This window comes from Podarcis bocagei (genome assembly GCF_964188305.1).
Source record: "Podarcis bocagei genome assembly, chromosome: Z".
Lineage (NCBI taxonomy): Eukaryota > Metazoa > Chordata > Lepidosauria > Squamata > Lacertidae > Podarcis > Podarcis bocagei.
In genome coordinates, this window is record NC_138140.1 from 50,384,101 (window position 1) to 50,407,995 (window position 23,895).

Genomic DNA, 23,895 nt, shown 5'->3' on the forward strand with positions numbered 1-23,895 from the left:
ACTTGGGCCCCAGGCTGTGGGTGCCCAATGGTGCATGTGACATGACATGGTGACATTACATTACGACATGACATGGCATGAATCACGTTGCGTGCACATGCTGCTTGATATCCACCCACCACCACTGCTTTCCAGTGCCACTGCAGCGACTGGGCTGGGGCCTCCACCTCTGCTGTGGGGCCTCTGTTGTAGGAGAGTTGGAGGTAAGGCAGTGGGTGGTAGCAGTGGAGGCTGGGCACCCACAGTGAAAAAATTGTGGATGTCAAAGGGCCCCCTGGAGTTGCTGCCTGTGCAGGTGGGGGACCCCTGTTTCTCTGATCATGCACAGTTGTTTGTCTGTTGGCTGCAGCTCGGTGGTAGAGCATCTGTTTTGCACACAGAAGGCCCATGGTTCAACCCCTCTCATCTCTGGGTAGGGGTTGGAGTGGGAAAATCCTTGCCTGCAAACTTGGGGAGCAGCTGCCAGTCAGTGTAAACAGTACAGAGCTAGATGATGGTGCAGTGGTCTGACTTGGTAGAAGTCAGCTGGGCTTGTACAGTGTGTGTGATTTTAACCAGTGCCTGACAGACAGATGTGCCTAGAAATGCTGTGATGATGGGGAAGCTGCACATTGTGATATTCTGCCAGCCTTGAAAACTTACCAATGAAAAGCATAGCTAGAAAGGGAAGAGTAACCTTTTATCTTCTTGTCCACAGTGTTGGCAGATTTAAAAAGTGGGCCCTGCAGCTGTGCTTTTAATGGCCATGTGGCATACAGCTTCAGCTGCCGACCTCTATCCACCCAGCTGTTCTTAAAGGGAAAGGAACAGCGTGGGGTGTGACTTCTGGTCAGTTGGCAACCGCACCTACAGAGGGCAGGCGCGCCCCTAGGAGACGCTGTCCTCTGCACATCAACAGGTGGCCCCTTTCTCTCCTGTCACTTCACCTGTTGCACCTTTATGCGGTACAATAGCGGGACCACAACGGTACAATGACTGCCTTCCTTAAGGAGGGGGGGGTTCTCTGGGGCCCTGAAGGCCGCTTTCTCGCTCTGTCTTTGGAGAGAGGCGGCACCGTTCGCAGGCTTCTTGGGGCAGGCGCTTTGGTGGCCCAGGCTCCTTTAAGAGCAGCAGCAGCAGCACTAAGACGTCGGGGTCTTTCGTTTTCCTCTCCCCTCCCTCCCCGTCACCCACAGAGGCGTGCAGCGGCAGCGGATCCGATTAGCGGAGAGGCCAGGCGGCGGCGGCGGCGGGATGGCGGACAGTAGGCGGTGCTGGCGGCTGGCGGAGTTGCGGTGGCTGCTCCTGCTACGCCGGCTCCTTCTCTTGGCAAGCGGCGCTGGGGTGTAACAGTAGCCTTGACCAACAGCCTAGCCTTGCAGCGGCCGGCGGAGGCGCTGCTCCTGCCGCCGCGAAGCCGCACCGCGCCTCTGGAGATGCCCCTGCAGCGGAGGCGCCCTCGACGCCGCCAGGGTTGATTGAGCGAGCGAGCGCGCGCCGGGACCGCCGGCGGCGGCGGCGGCCACGGCCACTAACTGGAAGGAGGCTGGCAGCCTGAGCCCGGGCGTCGCCGCACAGCAATGGCATGCAGACCCGCGCGAAGAGGAGCGGGGATCCGGACGAGGAGGAATAGCAGCAGCAGCAGCAGCAGCAGCAGCTCCGGACGGCGCTCGCTCGCGGCCGGACACCGCGCCTGCCAGGTAGGCTGCCCCTAGCGAAGCGCGCGCCTCTCACAGTCTGCGCCTCCGAAAGGCTTGCCCCTTGCTATCCCTGTTGCTTTTAGTCTGCCTCTCCGGACGCGGGGAAGGGGGAGCGAGAAGGCAAATTTCTCTCGGGACAGCCCAGCCAGGACGTGGCTTATGTTTTATATCTCGTGGGCTCTTTTCACCCCAGAGGCAGTCACGCTTTGGGGGAGGCAGGGACCCGCTGCGAAGAGATTTTTTTTTTGGCCACGATCCCGTGCACGCTTTTTACTTGGCGAAGAAGCGTGCGCAGGATTTGCGCGCTGGATGAAAGGCGGCGATTCCCCTCCCTTCCCGTGCTAGGAATGCGCTAGGATAGAGGAGCCGACGGGACATCAGACTATAAAACCCGCGTAGGATAGCGCTGCGAACCAGGCTGGGTTTTCGGTGGTAATGTGCCTTTGTAACGCTCTCCTCGCCTTGTGAAGTTACGCTTCATTGCCTCCGGAGGGTATCGCTCAAAGGCTGTCGTCCTTCCTGCCCCCTTTACAAACGAGTCTATAGCTCTGCACATTATCCTGGGTAGCATTCTTCCCTCCGGGAAAATTGGACAAGGTCACGTCACCTTGGGGCCATGGGGTGCGCGGCGCGAGGGGCGGCCACAGGAGCTGTTCCTTGCAGCGCATCGCCTGCTGACCCTGTGGGGTACGATCCACCCGGAGAAGCCCACCTGCGCTAGACCCGTCGCAGTGAACGGGGGCTGATGCGCAAGAGTGCGGGGGCGTGCGGAGGAGAGCGCTGGGGCTTCCGCAGGAGGGTTAAGCGCCCACCGTCTCTGCAGACCTGTGGCTCTTCTCCTGTTGTTGACATCCAAAGGAATCCCACCGCCCAGACCTACCAAAGAGTTACCGCGTCAGCTGATTCCTCGGAAAGTAAATCCTTTCCTCTCCAAGAAGCCTTGCCTAGGTTTCCCAGGCATCCAGGCACCCCATGAAAAGAGAGGGAGCAGGGAGAGTGCTTGACAACCTCCTGGTGCCGCACCGTAGGACTAATGTAACCTAACTCACGGGGTTGTTGCTGGGATTAAATGGGGAGCGAGGAGGACAGCATATACTGGAGTGGGGCAGTAGACCCGGGAGTTAGCTGGATTGTCAATGAAATCTTGTGTCTTTGCCTCGGCCGCCTGGCGGAGCTAAGATTGCTTTGTGGTTTTGAGTATTTGCAACTTTTTAAACGCTTAAGGCCCTACCTTTCTCCAGCAAGCGTGTACCTGAGTGCTGCCTGTGTTCGTGTGTATGTGTTCAAGGCAAAAGCACTGCAGGCCAAAACTGCTATTTAATTAAAGGCTTTTTCTTTTAAACCCACTTTTCGACCTCCCCCCGGGACCTGCAAACGAGCCTTGAGCGCAACAACAGTAAAAACATCTTTGACGCCGAAGCAATAACATAGAAAAATTCATCCCAGCAGCCCTCAGCGAGCCTCTGACCCTTGGCCAGCCTCGAGGGGCGTTTTCACAGAGACGGATGGCCTTTCGCAGATGTTGGCGGTGCTGAGACAGAGTGCAATGTTCGGGAAGGCTTCCGTGGGGCAGGTGCCTAGGTTCTCAGCAGCATGCACACAAAAAAGGTCACAAAGGCCTGGAAACGATGCCTTATGAGGAACGGCTAAGGGAGCTGGGCATGTTTAGCCTGGAGAAGAGGAGGTTAAGGGGTGATATGATAGCCATGTTCAAATATATAAAAGGATGTCACATAGAGGAGGGAGAAAGGTTGTTTTCTGCTGCTCCAGAGAAGCGGACACGGAGCAATGGATCCAAACTACAAGAAAGAAGATTCCACCTAAACATTAGGAAGAACTTCCTGACAGTAAGAGCTGTTCGACAGTGGAATTTGCTGCCAAGGAGTGTGGTGGAGTCTCCTACTTTGGAGGTCTTTAAGCAGAGGCTTGACAACCATATGTCAGGAGTGCTCTGGTGGTGTTTCCTGCTTGGCAGGGGGTTGGACTCGATGGCCCTTGTGGTCTCTTCCAACTCTATGATTCTATGAAAAGAAGCTGCTTTATGGAGTCAGGCTGATCGGTTTGTTAATCCAGGACAGGCAACAGCTCTGCAAGGTTTTAGGTAGAGGGGGGCGGGGTTTTCCCCCTGCTGCCCAATATCCTCCCCCGGGCAATGCTGCCCGCGAGTGGCAGGGGAAAGTTGCATCGAGGACTTTATGCATCCACAGAAGTTGCTCTGCTACAGAGCAACAATCTCTTCCGACCCCTGTTCTCTTCCCTCCCCCACAAAACCTGCCTTTTCTCTTGGAAGCGCCTTCCTTGTGCTGTGAGCACCTAAGAACAACAGCCTGAGAATCAGCCAGGGCACATTCTGCCTTGCTGCCATGCACCTATGGAGCGCAGCAGCATTCCTGGTGCTTCCTCGGAGGTGCCAAATGCGGAGCTTAACCCAGAGGGCCGTGCGCAGTTTGGCACCAGTGAAGAACACCAAGAACGCCTAGAAGTAGATTAGGACTAGCTGTTCTCCCCGGTTGACTCGCAGGTATGGAGCAGCAGCAGCAGCAGCAGCAGGGGACCACGGAACAGCAACATCTCTGATTTTCCAATAGAACGTTGACCCTGTGTTGATCTCGGTTACTAAGCGATGCAAGCGACTGATTTTCTTTAATTGGGTTGGGAATTAGAAGTGGTGTCGGAATGTGCGAGCCTCTGCTGGCACGTTACTACTTGAATCGGTACTGGAACGGATTCAGTTTCTGTGTGGCTGGTGCTTTTTCCCTTCTCTCGGAGGGGAGCTGAACGTTTAGAATAGCTGAACGTTTAGAATCCAGTTTAGTTGTTGCTGAGTGACCACAGGCGTAGAGTGATTTTTCTAACTGCCGGGAGGGACGCCACAATGGAACTCTTCCTCCCAGGCAGAAATGGAGAGAGCTTTTTGTCATTTGCCACCCTTTATTTCTCTCTCTCTCTCTCTCTCTCTCTCTCTCTCTCTCTCTCTCTCTCTCTCTCTCTCTCTCTGTCTCTGTATGTCTCTGTATGTCTCTTCAAGGGATAAGTGCCAGCTGCAGAATTGTTTTCAGTGAAGGGCATATGTTGAGGGGTGGAATAAGCATGTTTTCTCAAATTGTACTGAAACAGGGTGGGTGCTTCAGGCAGGCAGTAGCTGACACACTGGTGATGTGGAAGAAATAATTATAACAGGGATGTGTAAAGGGTGTGAGTCTACATGTGCTTGGCTTCTGATGGCTGCGCACACTCCATGCATTTAAAGCAACCCCCCCCCCAATCCTGAGAATTGTAGTTTAGCTCTCACAGCACTGCAACTCCCAGCACCTTTAACAAACTGCACTTCCCAGGATTCTTTGTAAGGTGAAGAAATGTGCTTTAAATGTTTGGTGTGTACACAGAACAAGACACACAATTTCTCATCTTTCAGTGGCAAAGCTTACTATCTGGGAGAGAGCATAAGAATCTGGCTTAGCATGCAGCTCTCAGACAACCCATTTGTTGAACATTCATCCCAATACATTCGCGGGGAGATTAGAATATTTAATGAGCTTTCCTTCTGATTTGTTTTTGGGATACATCAGATGACATTGTGTCAAAGCAAATGTTAACCCACACTTTCTAGTGCAGTTCCTCATCACTTTCCTTACTGCAAAAAGTTGAGTCTTCTGGGGAAGCGGGTTTGCTGTGCAAGACCTTCTAAGCATTGCACAACATGAAACTTGCAGCATGTGATTGAATCCACCAGAAAATAGACACAGTTTGCTTGTGTACTGAGTCAGACCACTTGCCCATCTTCAGGCACTCATGTGGGGGACCTTCCAAGCATCATAGTTCCTTACGATGAGCTTTGAATTCAAATTGCACTCTAGCCAAGAGCTCATTGGGTGCCCTTAAGCAAGCCCTTAAGCGCTTCTTCAGCCTCAGTCTCCAGTATAGGGAAAATTATTCTGTTCTGTGTGACAGCAATGGAGGCTGCTCTATTAGGGCAAAGGGGGACTGCCCTCAGCCAGTCTCCACCTGCTCGCCTTCTTTCTTAGAACTAGTCCACTGGATGTCTCTGGCTGCCATTTGTTCTAGTGCCACCTACTGTTGGACTCCGTTCCCTGCTGTCCTACTAGTGCAACTGATGCTTCTGTTTTATAAACTGGGATGGAGGGATTATTCAGATAATGTTGACAAAGGGCTCTGAATAATTTATGAGTTTCCCCAGCCACTCTGGGCGGCTATATATAATCATTGCCCATCAGGAACTTCATCAACAAGCAGAAAGGATCCACTGCTTTTGCAACCCCTCTCCTTTCTTCCAAGAAGAGTTTCTTCCAGCTCTCTTGTTTGGACACAGCTCTGGGACATGGTAAATGAAAGTATACCGTCTCTGAATGTGAAAGCTCGGTTTAGTTATCATGGCTAATTGATATGCCTATCTAAAGAAATCAGCCTAAGCTTCTACCCATCACTATACTTTGTTTCAGTGAGTTCCACAAGTTAAGGACATGCACTGAGAATGAATGTTTCCTCACTCACTGCTCCCAACCTACTGCCAATCAGCTTGATGTCCTGCTTTCCCCAACTGATGTGTCTCTATTAGGACTACGGAAGAAATCTGATTCAGCCTGCATTTGAAGCTGAATCCTACGAAATGATCACTTAACCAATACATAGCCATCCTTTGAAATCCACAGTTATCTAAATTCTGGAAACAGTTCTCTGTCTAAACGTTTACAAAAATGCATAGATTAGGGAAAGTGTGCATAAAATGCTGATATTGGTGAATTCATTATACTGGGGGAGATGGCTGGCAAAAATGTCTATATTAGTCAAACTGCATACAAAAATAGGTTTTATTAGGAGAAATTCACACTCCAATTCATTATTTTTTTAAAATGCAGATTGCTGCAGAAATGTGTGGAACTGAATTTAAGATTGGAAAAATGAGAAACTGAGAGAACTAAAACCAACAGATTATTCTGTCCCGAGACAGAACTGTGAGAAGCTGTGTTGTGAGAAGCTGGAGCTGTAATATCCCTCTCTCATGTAACCCTGGGGCTGAAGGTGTGTGTTGTTGTCTGGAGGGCACCAGGTTAAGGAAGCCTGGCTTGTTCTAATACAAGGAAAAAGGAAAGAAAGAAAATGAGGATGGAGAGAGGGAGGGGGAATGGTCCCTTGCAAATGATGAGGCAAAGGGAATGTTGCTCTAATGAACCTCAACACCTGAGATGTGTGTTTTCATGGCCCACACTATTCCTGTGAATGTAATTAGTTTTTAATACTGAGTTTTAAATTGCTGCAGCCCACCTAGGGACCTGCTGGTGGAGGATGTTGGGTTACAGAAGGCTGACCTAGGCTTTGTATACACTCCTGCAGCCACTGCATTCCCACCACTGGTTTGCACACACACCACTAGCCACAACCCATATTTATCCTGCAGCTTCTTGAGAATACTGTGTTTTGATGTGGTTTCCTCCCAAACCATGTTTGATCTGAATTGAAAACGTAAGCCATGTAGAATCATAAAGTTGGAAGGGAAAACAAGGGTCATCTAGTCCAAGCCCTGCAATGAAGGAATCTTTTGCCCAACGTGGGGCACAACCCATGACCCTGAGACCAAGCATCTCATGCTCTCTACAGACTAAGCTATTTCCAAAGGCATCTATGCCCCCTCTCAGTCTACAGAGGGTGCCTTGGAAACACAGTGTGTGTGTTGGGTGGAGAGGGGGAGGGAGGGAGGAAGAGCAATGACCACACTGCATTTTAAGATGGCAAGGTGTTCACAGCTTCAGTCCTTCATTCACATGGGGTTTCTCTAGCAATGGGAAAGTGTGGGTCTTTAGGTGAATGCAGGCAGCAATCAAAGTTTGGTATGTAGGAGAGGCAAGAGAGGTCCTGGGTTCTTGAAGCACAATCTGGGGAATAAAGAGCCCTGACTGCCTATCTGGCAGTGGTTACAACAGCAGATTGTAACCTCATATTCTCCTGTTGAATGCCTCACGGGTGATCTGCAGCCGGTAAGATGATACAGATATATCGTTTATGGGTATCTTTATATCTTCTTATAAAAAAAGCCCATCCTTGTGAGCAATGGGAATCTGCTCACATTTGTCCCCCAGAGCTGGTGCACACAACATAGGAAATGAAATCGCTCACCAATTAACTTCCAGCAGAATTTTGCATGTGTGTCTGTCTTGGGGATGAGGCAAGTATCAGAGGAAGGCAGCTAAATGCTTTCTATGAATCCGGAGCCTGTAGCCGTCTTTTGGGACGTGTGTCTGCATTAGTGTTAAAAGGGGCAGCTGGAATAGGCTTAGCAGACTGTAAATAAACGAATAAACAAAACACATGTTCACAGCACAGGTGACAACAGCAAGCCCTTTTCTGGAGAAATACTTGACTTTGTTTACACTGGAGCAGGAGCCCTTTCCTTGTTTTGCTTACCAGTGGAAGGTAATTGAGGGAATGTTCTCTTGTTACTCACAAGAATGGAGTCTGACTTGAAAGGTGAATTTAAAGGGCAGCACTGGTGAACACATGTAGTTGCAAATGGGAAGAAAGTAGTCACTGAAATTGCTTTCCTACAGGGCCAGAGCCTGATAATGATTCATCATTAAGGCAATCGGAGTCAAAATGGAGTGGCCAAGATTTAATCAGCTGGAAAAAAAATAGAGAGAGAGAAAAGCCTATTCAGAGCAGATTGAGACTGTGCATGCGTGAGCTTGGACTGATGCAGTGAAGGGGCAAAATTGGCAGTGTAAGGTTTAACCTCCCTGATATAATGACAGCTGCTACTGTCTGTTTTCCTAAGATGGCAAGTGGCTTATTTGGCTGTTAATGAGGGGCTCACAAATCCCTGCCCCAGCATTTTGGCCATTGGCATGCCTGGAAGGCTGTGGCTTATACACTGCAGAGTTTGGATGGCACATGCACACAAGTGCCCAGCAGTGCTTTTTGTGGTGGTGTCATTCTGATGGAATGAGCTGCACCACCACGATTGCTTTTGCTCAATGTGGCATGGCTTGGAAAGGTGCATTCCATTTGGGAGCCTGTGCTATGACTCCTGTTTGTGCAAGAATGGCTGAGGAATTCCTTTTGTTGCATGCCTGAGAGAAGAGCCATAGCTTGACAGGCGTTGCCTTGCATGCAGAAGGTCCCTGTTTTGGCCCACAGCAATTCTAAGCATAACTGGGAGCAGGGCTTGGAACGACCCATGCATGACAGACAGCTGACTTCCCCAAGGGTCTTCCTACTGGACTGAATTACCTGTTGGAGCTCTTTGGTATGCAGAGTAAGCAGCGTCTGGCTTGTGAATTTTGATTACATGAGAGAATAAACTTGTTGAAATCACAGAAAAACAGATAAGGCTACACTTGTAGAGTAAGAAAATAATACAGGAGTTTATTGCAGAAAATATATATCTTAGATATAAAAGGTCTTTGGTTCTAACTAACTAACTAACTAATCTAGAGAAGACATACGCAGACATGCCTGCTTCTATGTTCTCAGAGGATAGATTTAAGATGATCTCTCATTTTGAAGCACAGGAGAGAAATGTGAGGAGGAGGAAGTTGTAGACAGGATGCAACCCAAGACATATCTGTCTAAACATCAAAGAGATAGGGAGGCAAGCTAAGGGGTCAAAGATACAGGGATAGTCTGGGAATCTGGAGGTTGCTTACTCTTTCCTGCATTAAACCCTCATCTGCAAGCTGAGTTGTACAAAAACTTCAAATACAATCTAGAAAAAGGGATAAAGAAGACAACAGAAGAAGGGAAAGAAATTGGAGCAACCAGGAGCAAGAAATCAAGGTGGAATAATTTTTCCATTCAAGGAAATGCAAGAAATGTGGGCCCTGTCATTTCCACGACAGCCAATAAATTGGAGCCTGATTCTAAGCATGCTTACTTAGGAGTAAGTCCCAAGTGGGTGTGCAGAGGATTGCAGTTGGCACCGAGCAGGAGTCCAGCCTTAACACAAAAATCACACTCCTTTTCTTTGTGTGGGATATGTGAGCTGTTGACCAAATCAGTTACACTGCGTGCCTTTTTCATTGCCCCTTATCAGCCCCTCAGTCAGCTTCATCTGGGATCGATGACTGCCTAAGAAGCCTATAGAGTGTACCTCGGGTTAAGAACACTTTAGCTAATGGGGCCTCCTGCTGCTGCCACGCCACTGCCACACGATTTCTGTTCTCATCCTGAGGCAAAGTTCTTAACCCGAGGTACTATTTCTGGGTTAGCGGAGTCTGTAACCTGAAGCCTCTGTAACCTGAAGCGTCTGTAACCTGAGGTACCACTGTAATTACCTGGGTCTAACTGCTTTGGTCTTTCTGAAATACTGGCAGTGAATGGGCTTCTTCTTCCCTGCCCTGCTTGCAAAGTCTAATTGGGGATTTGCATTGAGATTCTGGAGTTCGGGGGGGGGGGAATGCAGAGACCCCTTTGCTGAGATGTAGCAGGCAGGTGTTGTGTGTCACATGTTCCTCACTGTTGCCAGCCTACCACTAGCTGAATGCACAATGCATCCTATGCCACCTATGAAATTGGTACCTTGGGTACCAAGTGGTACCTTGGGTTAACAACTTAATTTGTTCTGGAGGTCCATTCTTAACCTGAAACTGTTCTTAACCTGAAGCACCACTTTAGCTAATGGGGCCTCCCACCGCTGCTGCGCCGCTGCTGCACGATTTCTGTTCTTATCCTGAAGCAAAGTTCTTAACCTGAAGCACTATTTCTTGGTTAGCAGAGTCTGTAACCTGAAGCATCTGTAACCCGAGGTACCACTGTAAATGTTAACTATAATTGAAGCTGACATGCCTGGCAGCTGATCACTTACTTAAACCTTGGTTTAGCACAACATGGAATAGTTAAAGCACCAGCAGGAGCAGGTGAGCCTTGATTGTGGTTTCAATATTTTGCTGCTCTTCACTTTGGGCTCTGTAGATTTTGGGTGGTGGGGGTACTTAGCCATAGTCAGGGAAGAGGTTTGTGTTTGCACTCATGGACAGGGTGGCCCTGCTGGGTTCCATCCAGTGGAGACTGTTAACTGGAGCCATACACCTTGCTTCATGCTGCAGCACTAAGAATGGTTCCCTCTCTGGCTGTATCTTTCTTCGGCCTGACTTTGGAAGGAGGAAGGGCTGCCTTGCTTCGCTTTGCAGTGTCTTGGCAGGGTGCGCCTGCAATCTTTCTTTCTTGCACTTTAGCTTCCTCCCTCCCAAAGCAGGTGCAGGGCTAGCAAAGCACAGCCTGCCTGCAGGTAGAACATGGCTGAGTTGCAGCAGCCAAGGAGGCAGCATCACCCTGCAGTGCTCATGAAGGCAGGTTGTGCAACGTTGGATGGCTTGGTATGGTTTTGCTTTTGCTTCTGGAAGGGATGTGGGGCCCAGATTCCACCCCACCCCCCAGCTGTGTGTGTGTGTGTGTGTGTGTGTGTGTGTGTGTGTGTGTGTGTCTGTGTGTGGCAACTTTCCCAAGGGGCTGGATCAAGAGGGCTGTTTTCTTTTCTGTCTCCTCACCTGTTAAACAATTCCTCCAGGAGAAATCTTCCCTCTGCCCTGGTCTCTCTCCCTTCTGCACCCTGACAGCAGTGGTGGAGCTCCATGCTACTGCATGGGGGGGGGGGGTAGAGAGCAGGCGGGGGCGGACTGGCGTGTGTCCCAGGGGGTGGCGCACCGCCCGCAGGGGCGTGACATGCATCCTGGGGGCATGGTGCACCGCCTGTGGGGGCGTGAGGCCCAGCGTGCGCGGGGGGGGGGGGCAGCCATGAAGGCACCCCACCGGGATCATGCTGCTGGGGTGGTGTGCTCCCCCCGCACTCCTCTTCCTCTGCCAGTGCCTGACAGAGCATGCTGTGGAGAACACTGCCTTCAGGAAGAGCACCATTGCAGATCTGCTGGAAGAAGGAACATAGGAAGCTGCCTCATTACTGAGTCAGACTCTCAGTCCATTAGTTCAGTATTGTCCACACTGACTGGCAGCTGCCTTCCAGGGTTTCAAACAGGGGTCTTCCCTACCCCTACCTGTGGGTGCCAGGATTGAACCTGGGGATCTCCTACTTGCAAAGCTGGCGCTCTCCCATCGAGCTGTAGTCCATTTCCATTAAAGAAAGGAAAGCAGGATTCTAGTCCTCTTGATTTGAAAGAACAATTCAGTTTTAAATAGGAACATTGGAGGCTGCCTTATACTGAGACAGTAGCAATATTGCTATAGGACAGGCATAGGCAAACTCGGCCCTCCAGCTCTTTTGGGACTACAACTCCCATGATCCCTAGCTAACAGGACCAGTGGTCAGGGATGATGGGAGTTGTAGTCCCAAAACGTCCAGAGGGCTGAGTTTGCCTATGTCTGCTATAGGAGAAGAATCAGTTCAGTGGGTGGAGGATGAGACTGAGCTTTTATAAAGCTATACGAGAGTGGAGAGAGAGGTTTCCCTCCCTCTATAGCAATACTAAAACTCTGAGTTGCCCAATGGAATCAATCAGTAATAGATCAGGACAGACAAAAAGAAAGTAATTATACCTTGCATAGAGAATGCATCGGGGAAGGGAGCAGAGCACATGCTTTGCATGCAAAAGAGTCAATCCCTGGCACCTGCAGGCAGGACTGAAAAAGACTCTGGTGTGGCAGACTGGAGAGCTGAGGCTACAGTGTCAACAGATGGACCGAGGCTTTAGTTTGTTCTGCAGTGCTTCCCCAATGTTACCACATATGGCTATCCTGCCAGCACTTTAGAGAGTCTGCTTGCATAGCAGATCCTCTTAATCCCCACTCACAGACTCCTGCAACTAGAGTTGTCCCAATACATTTTCCTGTAGGAGGTCCCACCCTCCTTGGAGATACAGAGAACCGAACCTGGGTCCTTCTATATACCACCGAGGTATCACCCTTCTCCAAGGTTTGGCCAAAAGACCTAGTGTTGTTGCACCCTGATTTTCAGGGTAGCACATTTTGCCTCTGCAGCCTGCTGGTAGTCACAGGAACCCTGACAGCAGTGGCTGCCTGTGAGCTCTGCCTCATCCGTGTGCCCCTGGGCATGGGCGGCTTCCAACAGAATATTAAAATACAATAACTTATTAAACATTAAAAGCTTCCCTAAACAGGGCTGCCTTCAGATGTCTTCTAAAAGTCTGGTAGTTGTTTTTCTCTTTGACATCTGGTGGGAGGGCGTTCCACAGGGCAGGCACCAATACCGAGAAGGCCCTCTGCCTGGCTCCCTGTAACTTGGCTTCTCGCAGTGAGGGAACCGCCAGAAGGCCCTCGGAGCTGGACCTCAGTGTCTGGGTAGAACGATGGGGGTGGAGACGCTCCTTCATGTATACTGGACAGAGGCTGTTTAGGGCTTTCAAGGTCAGCACCAACACTTTGAATTGTGCTCGGAAACGTACTGGGAGCCAGTGTAGGTCTTTCAGGACTACTGTTATATGGTCTTGGTGGCTGCTCACAGTCACCAATCTAGCTGCTGCATTCTGGATTAGTTGTAGTTTCCGGGTCACTTTCAAAGGTAGCCCCACATCGAGCGCATTGCAGTTGTCCAAACGAGAGATAACTAGAGCATGCACCACTCTGGCGAGACAGTCTGCAGGCAGGTAGGGTCTCAGCCTGCGTACCAGATGGAGCTGATAAACAGCTGCCCTGGACACAGAATTGACTTGCGCCTCCATGGACAGCTGTGAGGCCAAAATGGCGCACAGGCTGCACACCTGGTCCTTCAGGGACACCGTTACCCCATTCCGGACCAGGGAGTCCTCCACACCCGCCTGCTTCCTGTCCCCCCAAAACAGTACTTCTGTCTTGTCAGGATTCAACCTCAATCTGTTAGCTGCCATCCAGCCTCCAACCGCCTCCAGACACTCACACAGGACCTTCACCGTCTTCACTGGTTCCGATTTGAAAGAGAGGTAGAGCTGGGTATCATCTGCATACTGATGAACACCCAGCCCAAACCCCCTGATGATCTCTCCCAGGGGCTGCATGTAGATGTTGAAAAGCATGGGGGACAGAACCCTGAGGCACCCCACAAGTGAGAGCCCAGGGGTCTGAACATTCATCCCCTACCACCACTTTCTGAACACGGCCCAGGAGGAAGGGGTGGAACCACTGTATAACAGTGCCCCCAGCTCCCAGCCCCTCTAGAGGGTCCAGAAGGATGTTCTGGTTGAAGGTGTCAAAAGCCGCTGAGAGATCCAGCAGAACTAGGAAACAGCTCTCACCTTTGTCCCTAGCCTGCTGGAGATCATCAACCAGTGCGACCAAGGCAGTTTCAGTCCCATGATGAGGCCTGAATCCCGACTGAAAGGGATCCAAATGGTCTGCTTCTTCCAGGCATGCCTGGAGATTGAATGAAGAAGACATCAGCCTAGATCCCTGCTTGATGCCCCAAATGAGTGGTACAGTTGTTTATTCATTTTATTTTTTTGCCATTGATAGCATCTCTGACAATAGCATCAGAATATATTTAGCTGTCCTTACAGTCCTGAAGTTCAGTGGACTTCTTTTACGCACGTTAGCTTTGATCTTTGAGGCAGGGTTTTTTTCTCTTATGAGTTTGTTGCATAAGGGCTCCTGGATCATTTTTTAAAATAGCTTAAGGATATTAGCATCCCATACACATCTCTGAAGGAGATGGGTATGACTCACAGTGCCATAAATTCTGTTGCGGTCGTCAGCACGCATCCTGAGGAAATTATACAAAATTACAGATTTATTTTCAGGATTCTATTATTTTCATGGACAGATTTCAAAGCCAGCTGATGCATTCTGGATGGCTAGATGGCTTCTTGTTGACCGGCTGGACAGCTTCAAATTAGGTCCCCCAAATCTAATTATAGCCCCCACATCACTGGAAATGGTACTTGGTACTTGCTGTCTGTTGGTTTCTGTGGCTTTTATGAGCAATTCCAAAATAATTAGAGTTGATATGTAGACTCTGAAATTGTTGCATCCCAATCACTGCATCATTTCAGAGCTGTAGGTTGCAGATCATATAATGATACCACAATTTCTCCACTTAAGCTCCTTAGTAACCCTTAAGACTCTAACGTCATGTTATGCTTACCCTGTTTGTCCTGCCAGGGAATTTCATGCGGTGCCGTACTTACCCAGGCTTGATTTTCTTTGGAAGGTCACTGGAGCCTTAAAAACATAAGGTCCTGCTGGATCAGGCCAATAGCTCCTATAGCTAAGCACCCTGTTCTCACAGTGACCAGCCAGATGCTGCAAACAGGACATGAGCACAACAGCTGTCTCCCCTGTTGTGGTTTCCATCAACTGGAATTCAGAAGCATTACTGCCTCTGCCTTTGGAGGCAGAGCCTAGACATCATGGCGAGCAGCCACTGATAGCCTTGTCCTTCATGAATATTACAAATGCTTTTTGTAATATTTGAGTTTAGTAATTGGACTTTCTCCAGTAAGGAAACGCAGAGGAATGTGTGCGATTACTATTACTTGATGTGATGGTGTGTAAGCTTCCTCACAAACAAATCAGAATGCTCTACAAACAGTGGACAGTTTATAACCTCCCTGCAACCTTTTTGCAAACAAATCAGAATGAATGGTCAGTAAACAGGCCACTTGGGTGTGGTAATGTCTGAATGTAAGATTATGGGTGCACATAGTTTGTCTAAGGCACCTGCAGTCTACCATTTGTTTCTGTAGTTGTTCTGGTCACATTAATTCTCTCCTGTCAAACTCCCAAGCTTATAACAATAATCTTACAAGTGTGTGGGCAATGCTTAATGAATCATAGAAAGATAAGAGTTGGAAGTAAACTTGTCTAAACCAACCCCCTACTTGATGCAGGAAATCCAGACAGTAAGAGCATCCCCAGAACACTGCTGTCAAACATAGCCTCTGCTTGAAGACCAGGGAGAGTCCATCACTCCTCTGGGCTGTTGGTTCCATCAGTTTCAGTCTAATTCATTGGTTCTTTGGGGAATGGCTGCAGCTCAGTGGTAGAGCACCTGCTTTGCATGCAGAATGTTCCAGGTTTGATCCCCAGCATCTCCAGGTAGAGCTGGGAAAGAATCCCTGTCTAAAATCCAGGAGACCAACTGCTACTTTTTCCTAGTGTTCAGCTGAAGTATGCCCTTTATATTGTGAGTCTGCTTCACCTCATCCTGCCCTCTGAAGCAATGGAAAAGAAGTCTTTGCCAATTTGTATGCAGCAAACTTTCATGTACAGTGGTACCTCGGGTTACATACGCTTCAGGTTACAGACTCTGCTAACCCAGAAATAGTGCTTCAGTATAAGAACTTTGCTTCAGCATGAGAACAGAAATCGTGCTCCGGCAGCAGCGGGAGGCTCCATTAGCTAAAGTGGTGCTTCAGGTTAAGAACAGTTTCAGGTTAAGTACAGACCTCCAGAACAAATTAAGTACTTAACCCAAGGTACCACTGTATTTGAAGAAAAGTGTGTGTGTGTGTGTGTGTGTGTGTGTGTGTGTGTAAAGGGGGTGGAGACTGAGCAAGGCTTCCTGCGACTGACCTTTCAGTGACCTTAGGAAACAAGAAGTTGCCTCCCACTGAGTCAAGCCACTGGTTCATCTAACTCACTGTTGACTACATTGACTAGGAGCAGCTCACTAGGATTTCAGACTGGGGAACATTCCCAGCCCCAACTACCGGTAGCTCCCGTATGCAAAGCAAGCAACTGTATCCCATCTCCTGAGGACTACTAACATAGGCAGAATCAATTGGGCAATATAAGGAAGCATATGCAAATCTGCTTAATCATGCTGCATAATTTACAGGCTGCTTCCTGGGGAGCAGAATTTCAGTTGCCTGGGTGTGCATAGTTAAGTGCAGGATAGACACAATCCAATTTATTAACTTTTCCTTGTAATGAATGTAAGAAGAGTTCTGCTGATCAGGCTAAAGTAGATCCTTCTAGACCAGAGATAAGGAGCTAGTGACTCTCTGATGGACTCAAATTCCCATCAGCCCCAGCCAGCATGGTCAGTTGTCGGGAATGATGGGAATTGTATTCCAAAAGTATCTGGAGGACTGCAGGTTCTCCACCCCTGATTTTGAGCAACTTCCTGCTTCTCAACCAGATGCTTCCAGGAAGCGCACGAGCCAACAATGGCAGACAAACTTCCTGTTTAGTGTGAATGCTGCCCATTTTCAAGATATTGCTGGAACAGGGTAGGGAATCTTTGGCCTTCCTGCTGTTGTTGGGCTGCAGTTCTCATTACATGCCCAGCTTGGGGGGCTTCGCTGAAGCATCTGGTTGGACACTGAAAACAGAATTCTGGACTAAAAGGGCCTTTGATAAGGCAGGGATCTTTTGATAGGAGCTGCAGTCCAGGAGCAGCTGGAGGGCTGAAGCCTCATCCCTGCTGGAAAGAGTCCACTCTTTAAGCCTGTGAATACGATGAACCAGATGATGACCCCAATGCTTAGTTGTTTTTGGAGGGAAATATTTCTGCCTCTGTTTCTCTTCTTTATATGCCAGGTGCCACAACATATTGCATACCCATTTTTCTACAGATGCTTTATGCCTGAAAGTCCATCAAACAACTCAGTTTTATTTTTTCTTGTTGCCATTGTTGAAAACACCCAGAGGTTCCACACACAACACCTCCTTCCTTCCTTCCTTCCTTCCTTCCTTCCTTCCTTCCTTCCTTCCTTCCTTCCTCTCTCCCTCTCTCTCAGTTCACCACTGAATCAGAGCAAATGGCATTTGGGTTTTCCATGGATTTATGCTTGCTCCAATTCAATGGTGAGATGTCGATTTTCCTGGGGAAAGTGCCTGGACAAAGCAAAAGCACTTGGGCAGAAAGCTTTAGCGCACAGACCTGTGCCTGTAAAGTGTGCTGCAAAGGAAGTCTGGATGAGGCCCCACCCTCTATTTCACACACAGTGAGAGGGTGAGTGAGAGAAATAGAGAGAGAAACATCCATCAATTTCCTCTTTTAAAACACTTTTCTTTTCCCTGGTTCTTTTGCCTCAGTCTCTTTCACAAGTAGAAGCAAAATCTCTGCACATGCAACTGCATTTGCTCACATGCTACTTTCCTTCCCTCTCCCCTCCCTGCTTTTTAAATGTATACTGTATGTTCCTTAGGACATGGCCTTTGCTACATTTTAAAGCACTGGATTAATTGATTTATTCAATTTCCATCTCCTCTTTTTCTCCAAGTGACATACATGCTTTTCTTCCTCTCCATTTTATCCTCACAACAACTCTGGGAGCTAATTTAGGCTGGGAAACTGTGACTGGCCTAGGGTCACCCAATGAGCTTCATGGCTGAGTGGGGATTTGAACTCTGGTCTCCTAGTTCCTAGTCCAGGACTCTAACCTCTGCACCACACTGGCTCTCTAGAACTGAATGAGGTTGAAAGCAGTTTGATTTAGGACCTCTTCTTCTAACACACCCTGCTGTGAAAAGTGCAGTCTTGTGGCGATGCCTTACTCAGCCTTACCTCAAAGCCCACTAAGGAAGGAGATACTCCCCTCAACACTTCTAGGGATCTTGTCCGTGGCTTACAAATCAAAACCAAATTCCTCACCATAGGCACCGACTCCATGGGGCCCGAGGGGGCTCGAGCCCCCTCAAAAATTCGTTTGGGGGGGCTCTGCCCCCCAATAATTTAAGAAAATTATTAGGCACCTTGCCAAAAACCGCGCAGGGGACTCCGGCGTGCACCTCCCAAAGTGACCGGGAGCTCCTGAGAAGGGGCGGGCAGGTCGGTCAGTCAGAGGAAGACCCCCAGCGGCGGGACTTTAGAAAGGAATGGAGCCGCGGGGCCGAGGAACGGCGTATTCGTTGCCGGCGAGGGACCGGGGTGAGGGGAGAATGGAGGGGACGGGAGTTCCCGCCGCCAGAACGGGGCTTTTTTCTGGGTTTGGCTAAGGTGATGTTGGTAGGAGGGGGTGGCCGCCTCCCGGCGCGAAGCCTGGGGAGGGCAGGCCGGTTCTTGCATGCAAAAGCACCACTGCCATCCTGCCGCCAGTATGGACCCCGGTATGGGCCCCCCCAATATTTTTTATAAGTCGGCGCCCCTGTTCCTCACCTTTATTTCCCCTTTTTAGAAACCTCCAGAGTTGTGCCTACCTGCACCCAGCTTTGGTTTACAACACAATAAGCTTAATTTCCCTCTTGGCTGTTCAGCCAAGCAGCTTCTGACGTTGATTCAGAAAGGAGAAGCCAAATGCCTGTGTCACCCTTGATATCTTTGTCTGCAGATTAAGGACTTCTGCTACAGCATCCTGCAGTTTAATGAGATGCAAGGCAGAGCCAGGGATTGTGTTAAGGTGAGGACACAAACTTGCAAGGATGTTCCAGGTCAGCTTCCTCCAACCAGCTCTCCCCAGTAGCTGCTGGAATGCAGCTCTCATCATCCCTGACCAATGGCTTATGTGGTTGTGGTTGTTGGGAGCTGGAATGCAGCAGCACCTGAAATAGTCGTCGTCGTCGTCATCGTCGTAGTAGTAGTAGTAGTAGTAATAATAATAATAATAATAATAATAATAATAATAATAATAATAATATAATAATAATAATAATAATAATAATAATAATAATAATAATAAATTTATACCCTGCCCATCTGGCTGGGTTTCCCAGCCACTCTGGGTGGCTCCTAACAGAATATTAAAAACACAATAAAACATCAAACATTAAAAACTTCCCTGAAAGGCACAGAGTTCAATTGTCCTCTAACTGGTACACCATACCAGGTTGAGAAAGGCTGTTCTAGGTCTTAATCTCACTTAGTTGCATCAAGGTAGGAAATCTACCTCCCTTTCTTTTACCGCTTTCCTCTAGTGTAATGGCAGGGTCTCTTCATGCTGATCACAGCTCTGGAGCATAGAGAACAACTCCTCCTCAGTGTCTTCTGATGCACCTCCTCCGGAGTGACCCTGGGAGCCCGTCCTCAGGGACTGACTCACCTCCTTTCACTCTGACTGGCTCCAATCATCGCTAAGGGCCAGAAGGCTTATTCTCAGTGGTTAAAAAGTTCCCCTTTTCATGCTGGGTGGTTCTAGGATGCTGGAGACGGGAACCCTGCTGGAGAAATTGTTATGGGTCTTTGACTCCCTGCCCCACGGCATCCCTGAACTACTACCCTTGTGCTGTTCTCATCCATGAAGTTTTAAATGTTTTTAAAAAGAGATGACCCCAAATCCATTTTAGGCCTTGGATTTCCTAACAGTGGAGGCAGGCTTTAACTTGCTTTAATTAAAATGTTACTTTATTAAGACCGAGAGTCTGCTGCATCTTGCATGTATTAACTCACATTATCCTAGGAATGGAGAAAAGCTGTCACTGGAGGAACAGTGGCTGCTCTATCTTTCGCCAGGATCAAGGAAAAGAATATACAACCAGGTTTCTTATTAAAAAAAAAAAATGTGCAAAATTGACAAAGTTCTGAAAATGTCACCAGTGCACACCAATTAAGGACACTGCCAACAACACTGCTCCCAGCATGGAGGGCAGTGAACTTGAAACAATGTGGACACACACCTGGCATATCTCTCTGCATCCGCACATAACACAAACCTATCTGTCCTATAAAGTTAAAGCACTATCACGCCACATGGATTCCTGGGAGCTGTACAGTAATACCTCAGGTTGAAGTAGCTTCGGGTTGAGCATTTTTGGATTGCGCTCCATGGCGACCTGGAAGTAACGGAATGCATTACTTCCAGGTTTTGCTGCTCGCGCATGTGCAGAAGTGACGAATCACGCCCTGCACACGCGCAGATGTGGGTTGTGTTCTGTTCTGGATGTGAACGGGGCTCTGGAAAAGATCCCGTTCACATCCAGAGGTACCACTGTAGTTTGTTAAGGGTGCTAAGAGTTGTTAGGAAACCCCTATTCCCAAAACCTACAATTCCATCCTTCTTCAGGAACAGATATTGATTGCTAAACCACTCTGGGATTTGTAGCTCTTGGAAGGGAATAGGAACCTCTTGACAACTCCCAGCACCCACCTACAGTTCCCTAGACTCTTTGCTGAAGGGCATGACTAAAGTAGAATAATAATAATGCTTTGAAAGCATGGACTTCCGGGTCAGCGCCATCGGTGAATGGCAGAGTTCCTCCGACCGGAGGAACGGGCTCCGTGGAAATTGGGTCTCCCCGCCGCGGCGAAGGCGGGGACCCGCTAGAAATCCCAGGCGGAGGAAGCCTGGGAACGTGGGGTTCGGCAGGGCACCAGGAGCGCCCCCTACTCACCGGGAACCCCATTTTGGGGTGCTGGAGCGAAGTGGGGTGAGTGGCGCGGTGCTGCGAACTGATTGCTATTTTCATGGAGTGAAGCTGCACAGCCATTGCTGGAGAGCGCTGACTTTTTCCTGTGGGCAATTGGATTTAAAACAAGTACCCGTGAGTAGAAACGGAAAATTGGATCAAGAAATATCTTAATTTGGCATCGAAGCGGGAAGGTTCAAAACAGGAAGTCCGCCTTCCGCTTTTTGTATATAGACTAAAGCAAAAACTTTGTAAGCTAAAGCCTGGAAAGCCGTTTAAAAAAGTCTAAATTTCCTTCATTTAGAATTACTGAAACCCCCTTGGAAGCAGGATAAAAGGGGGGGGGACTTTGTTTAACCCCTGCAGGAGAGGGAATGAAGAAGGATAAGTTTCCACCTTCTCTAACCTGGGAACGGGGTGTCAGAGACAGAAATAGTCGGAGAGGTTCATTGACTGAGAATGGAATACAGTGGTACCCCACAAGACGAACGCCTCGCAAGACGGAAAACCCACTAGACGAAAGGGTTTTCCGTTTTGGAGGCGCTTCGCAAAACGAATTTCCCTATGGGCTTGCTTCGCAAGACGACAGCCCATAGGGAAATCTCCGGGACAGCGGGGAAGCGCAGCGCGTCTTCCCCACTGTCCTCAGACCTCCTCCCGCCGCCCGGCTTCGGAACGAAGCTCCGATGCCGGGCGGGGGGGGGAACGCCTCCTCCCGCCGCCCGGCATCGGAACGAAGCTCCGATGCCGGGCGGGGGGGGAACGCCTCCTCCCGCCGCCCGGCATCGGAACGAAGCTCCGATGCCGGGCGGGGGGGGGAACGCCTCCTCCCGCCGCCCGGCATCGGAACGAAGCTCCGATGCCGGGCAGGGGGGAACGCCTCCTCCCGCCGCCCGGCATCGGAACGAAGCTCCGATGCCGGGCGGGGGGGCGGGGACACCTTCTCCCGCCGCCCAGCTTCGGATGGCTTTCCTGAAGACTTGGGGTGGGAGGAGGGTTTTCCTTCCCACCGCCAACATTCAGAATGCTGTTCTGAATGTTGGCGGTGGGGAGGAAAAACCCTCCTCCCACGCAAGCCCCGGGAACAGATTGAAAGCGCTGCGCGCCTTCCCCTCTGTTCCCGTACCTGTCCTGAAGGCTTGCGGTGCGGAGAAAAGCCCTTCTCCGCACCGCCAGCCTGGCAAGCGGTTTCCCTAGGAACGCATTAATTGATTTTCAATGCATTCCTATGGGAAACCGTGCTTCGCAAGACGAAAAACTCGCAAGAAGAAAAAACTTGCGGAACGAATTAATTTTGTCTTGCGAGGCACCACTGTACTTTGACAGATAGTTAAAGAAGAGAAATAAACTGATTCCAATGTTGCCTTTTGCATTCTAAAGAAACAAAATATCTGAAAAATATCTGAAAAATGAAAGAATTTTTCCTTTGTTGGACTTGCCTTTAAAAAAAAATGGATACAAATAGAAATTGTCTTCTCTAGAGGGAGCTTGTTAATTTGTTGCTGCAGAATACTTGAGGACTCAACAGCTGTGAGATTAAGATCGTGGGAACAGTTTTTTGCGTGGGCAGGCGGAGTCCCCAGATCCTGCACGGTCCCCCCGTCATGTGGAATAACGACTCAAGACAACGTGCTATGGGATTAAATTGGCCACAACTTTATTAAATTTCAAATGTGGGTAGACCTTGGCTCAGGCATTGGGCGTTCTCCCTCCCTGGTCCCCAGCCGGGGACCTAGGGAGCATCAGGGTTATCCAGTGTGTGTGTGGGGGATGGGCCAGCTCTGGAGAACATATGTTCAAGCAGAGATGGCCGCCCCCGTAACGCCGCCGCCGCAGGGGAGAGCAATGACAACCTTTCGGTGTACGGCCAAAGCCTCCCTTCAGAAAACCCCTTTAACGGGGAACCCTGGTATCGCCGCCGCAAGAGGAAGATGGACAAAAGGATTCCGCCCAAGGCCTGATACCGCCAAAGTTGTGACGTTTTGCTACGGGAAAGGCGAAACCTGCCAATGCAGGGAAATTCCTTTCCGGCCCTTTAACAGCGACCTTAACGTAGCAGCGCCCGCATACCTGTGAAGAAAAGTTAACCTGCAAAAACCTGTGAAGAAAAGTTAACCTGCAAAATAAGACATTAACTGAGGGTGGGTAGGGTGGGAGAAGCTCTGGAGCCAAGTGAGGATTCCTAGGTGAGATCCTCCCTCTATTGTGTGGGCAGGTAATCCCTCCCCTACCTGGCCTGGTCTCCTTGGCAACGCTTCCCCCAGGTGGGATTGGACAACTGACTGAGGTAGGCGGAGACCTCCAGGTATCACACCTGAGGGAAGGCAAAGCCAAGCCTATGCTGTTGGGGCCGCTCCAGGTCTAGGGGCTGCACGCGCCCACGCAAAGGGCGCCCCCCGTTTTAAGCGGGGAGCGGTCATTCTGACCTTGATTAAAGATGAGCTAGAAGGAAGTTTTGGTGCTTGCTTTATGCAAGACAAGTTCCTTTGCTGGAACAGATGCATGAGAAGATGGATTTGATGAATGAGAAAATGGACTTGATGACTGTTGTGGTTAATAACTGTGGACAAACAGGGAACATTGAGACAGAAACCATTCAGGGACCAACTCATGAACCTGTACTGACTGGGCAAGTGCAGAAGATAATGGAGGAGGATGCGGATGCACCTCAAATAATACAAATGGAGAGACCTGAGGCCCTACAGGAGCATAAGCCGCTGTCATTGAAGATTGAAGTTGGAGTGGGCCAAGGGGAGTCTGGAGCTGAGAAGGACTTGAAATATGCCTTTAAATACTTTTTGGATTACATCGATGACTGTGGGGAGTGGGACTGTGGTGAATGGGTGGGTTTGATGGAGATGGAGACAATTTTGGGTTGGAACCCCCCAGAGACACACTCCTCAATGAGAAAGGAAAGAAATTAAGAAAGAGACCAACAGAGGACAAGGAAAGGGGCAAGTATAAACAACAAGAAGAAAATTTGCAGGAGGGACATGGAAGAGACTTAAGGGCCTTAAGGTTAAATAAATTAAGGCAA

General features: G+C 49.3%; 1 protein-coding gene across 12 annotated transcripts in view; it reads left to right on the top strand.

The window, feature by feature from the left end:
- Positions 1–742: 742 nt before the first annotated feature.
- Positions 743–23,895, top strand: part of HTR2C (5-hydroxytryptamine receptor 2C) — a 270,325-nt gene continuing 247,172 nt past the window's right edge. For all 12 annotated transcript variants that reach the window (XM_081180496.1, XM_081180498.1, XM_081180501.1 and 9 more), the window contains exon 1: positions 743–1,679. The gene's annotated coding sequence lies outside the window, so the exon portion shown is untranslated. The remainder of the gene's footprint in view (positions 1,680–23,895) is intronic.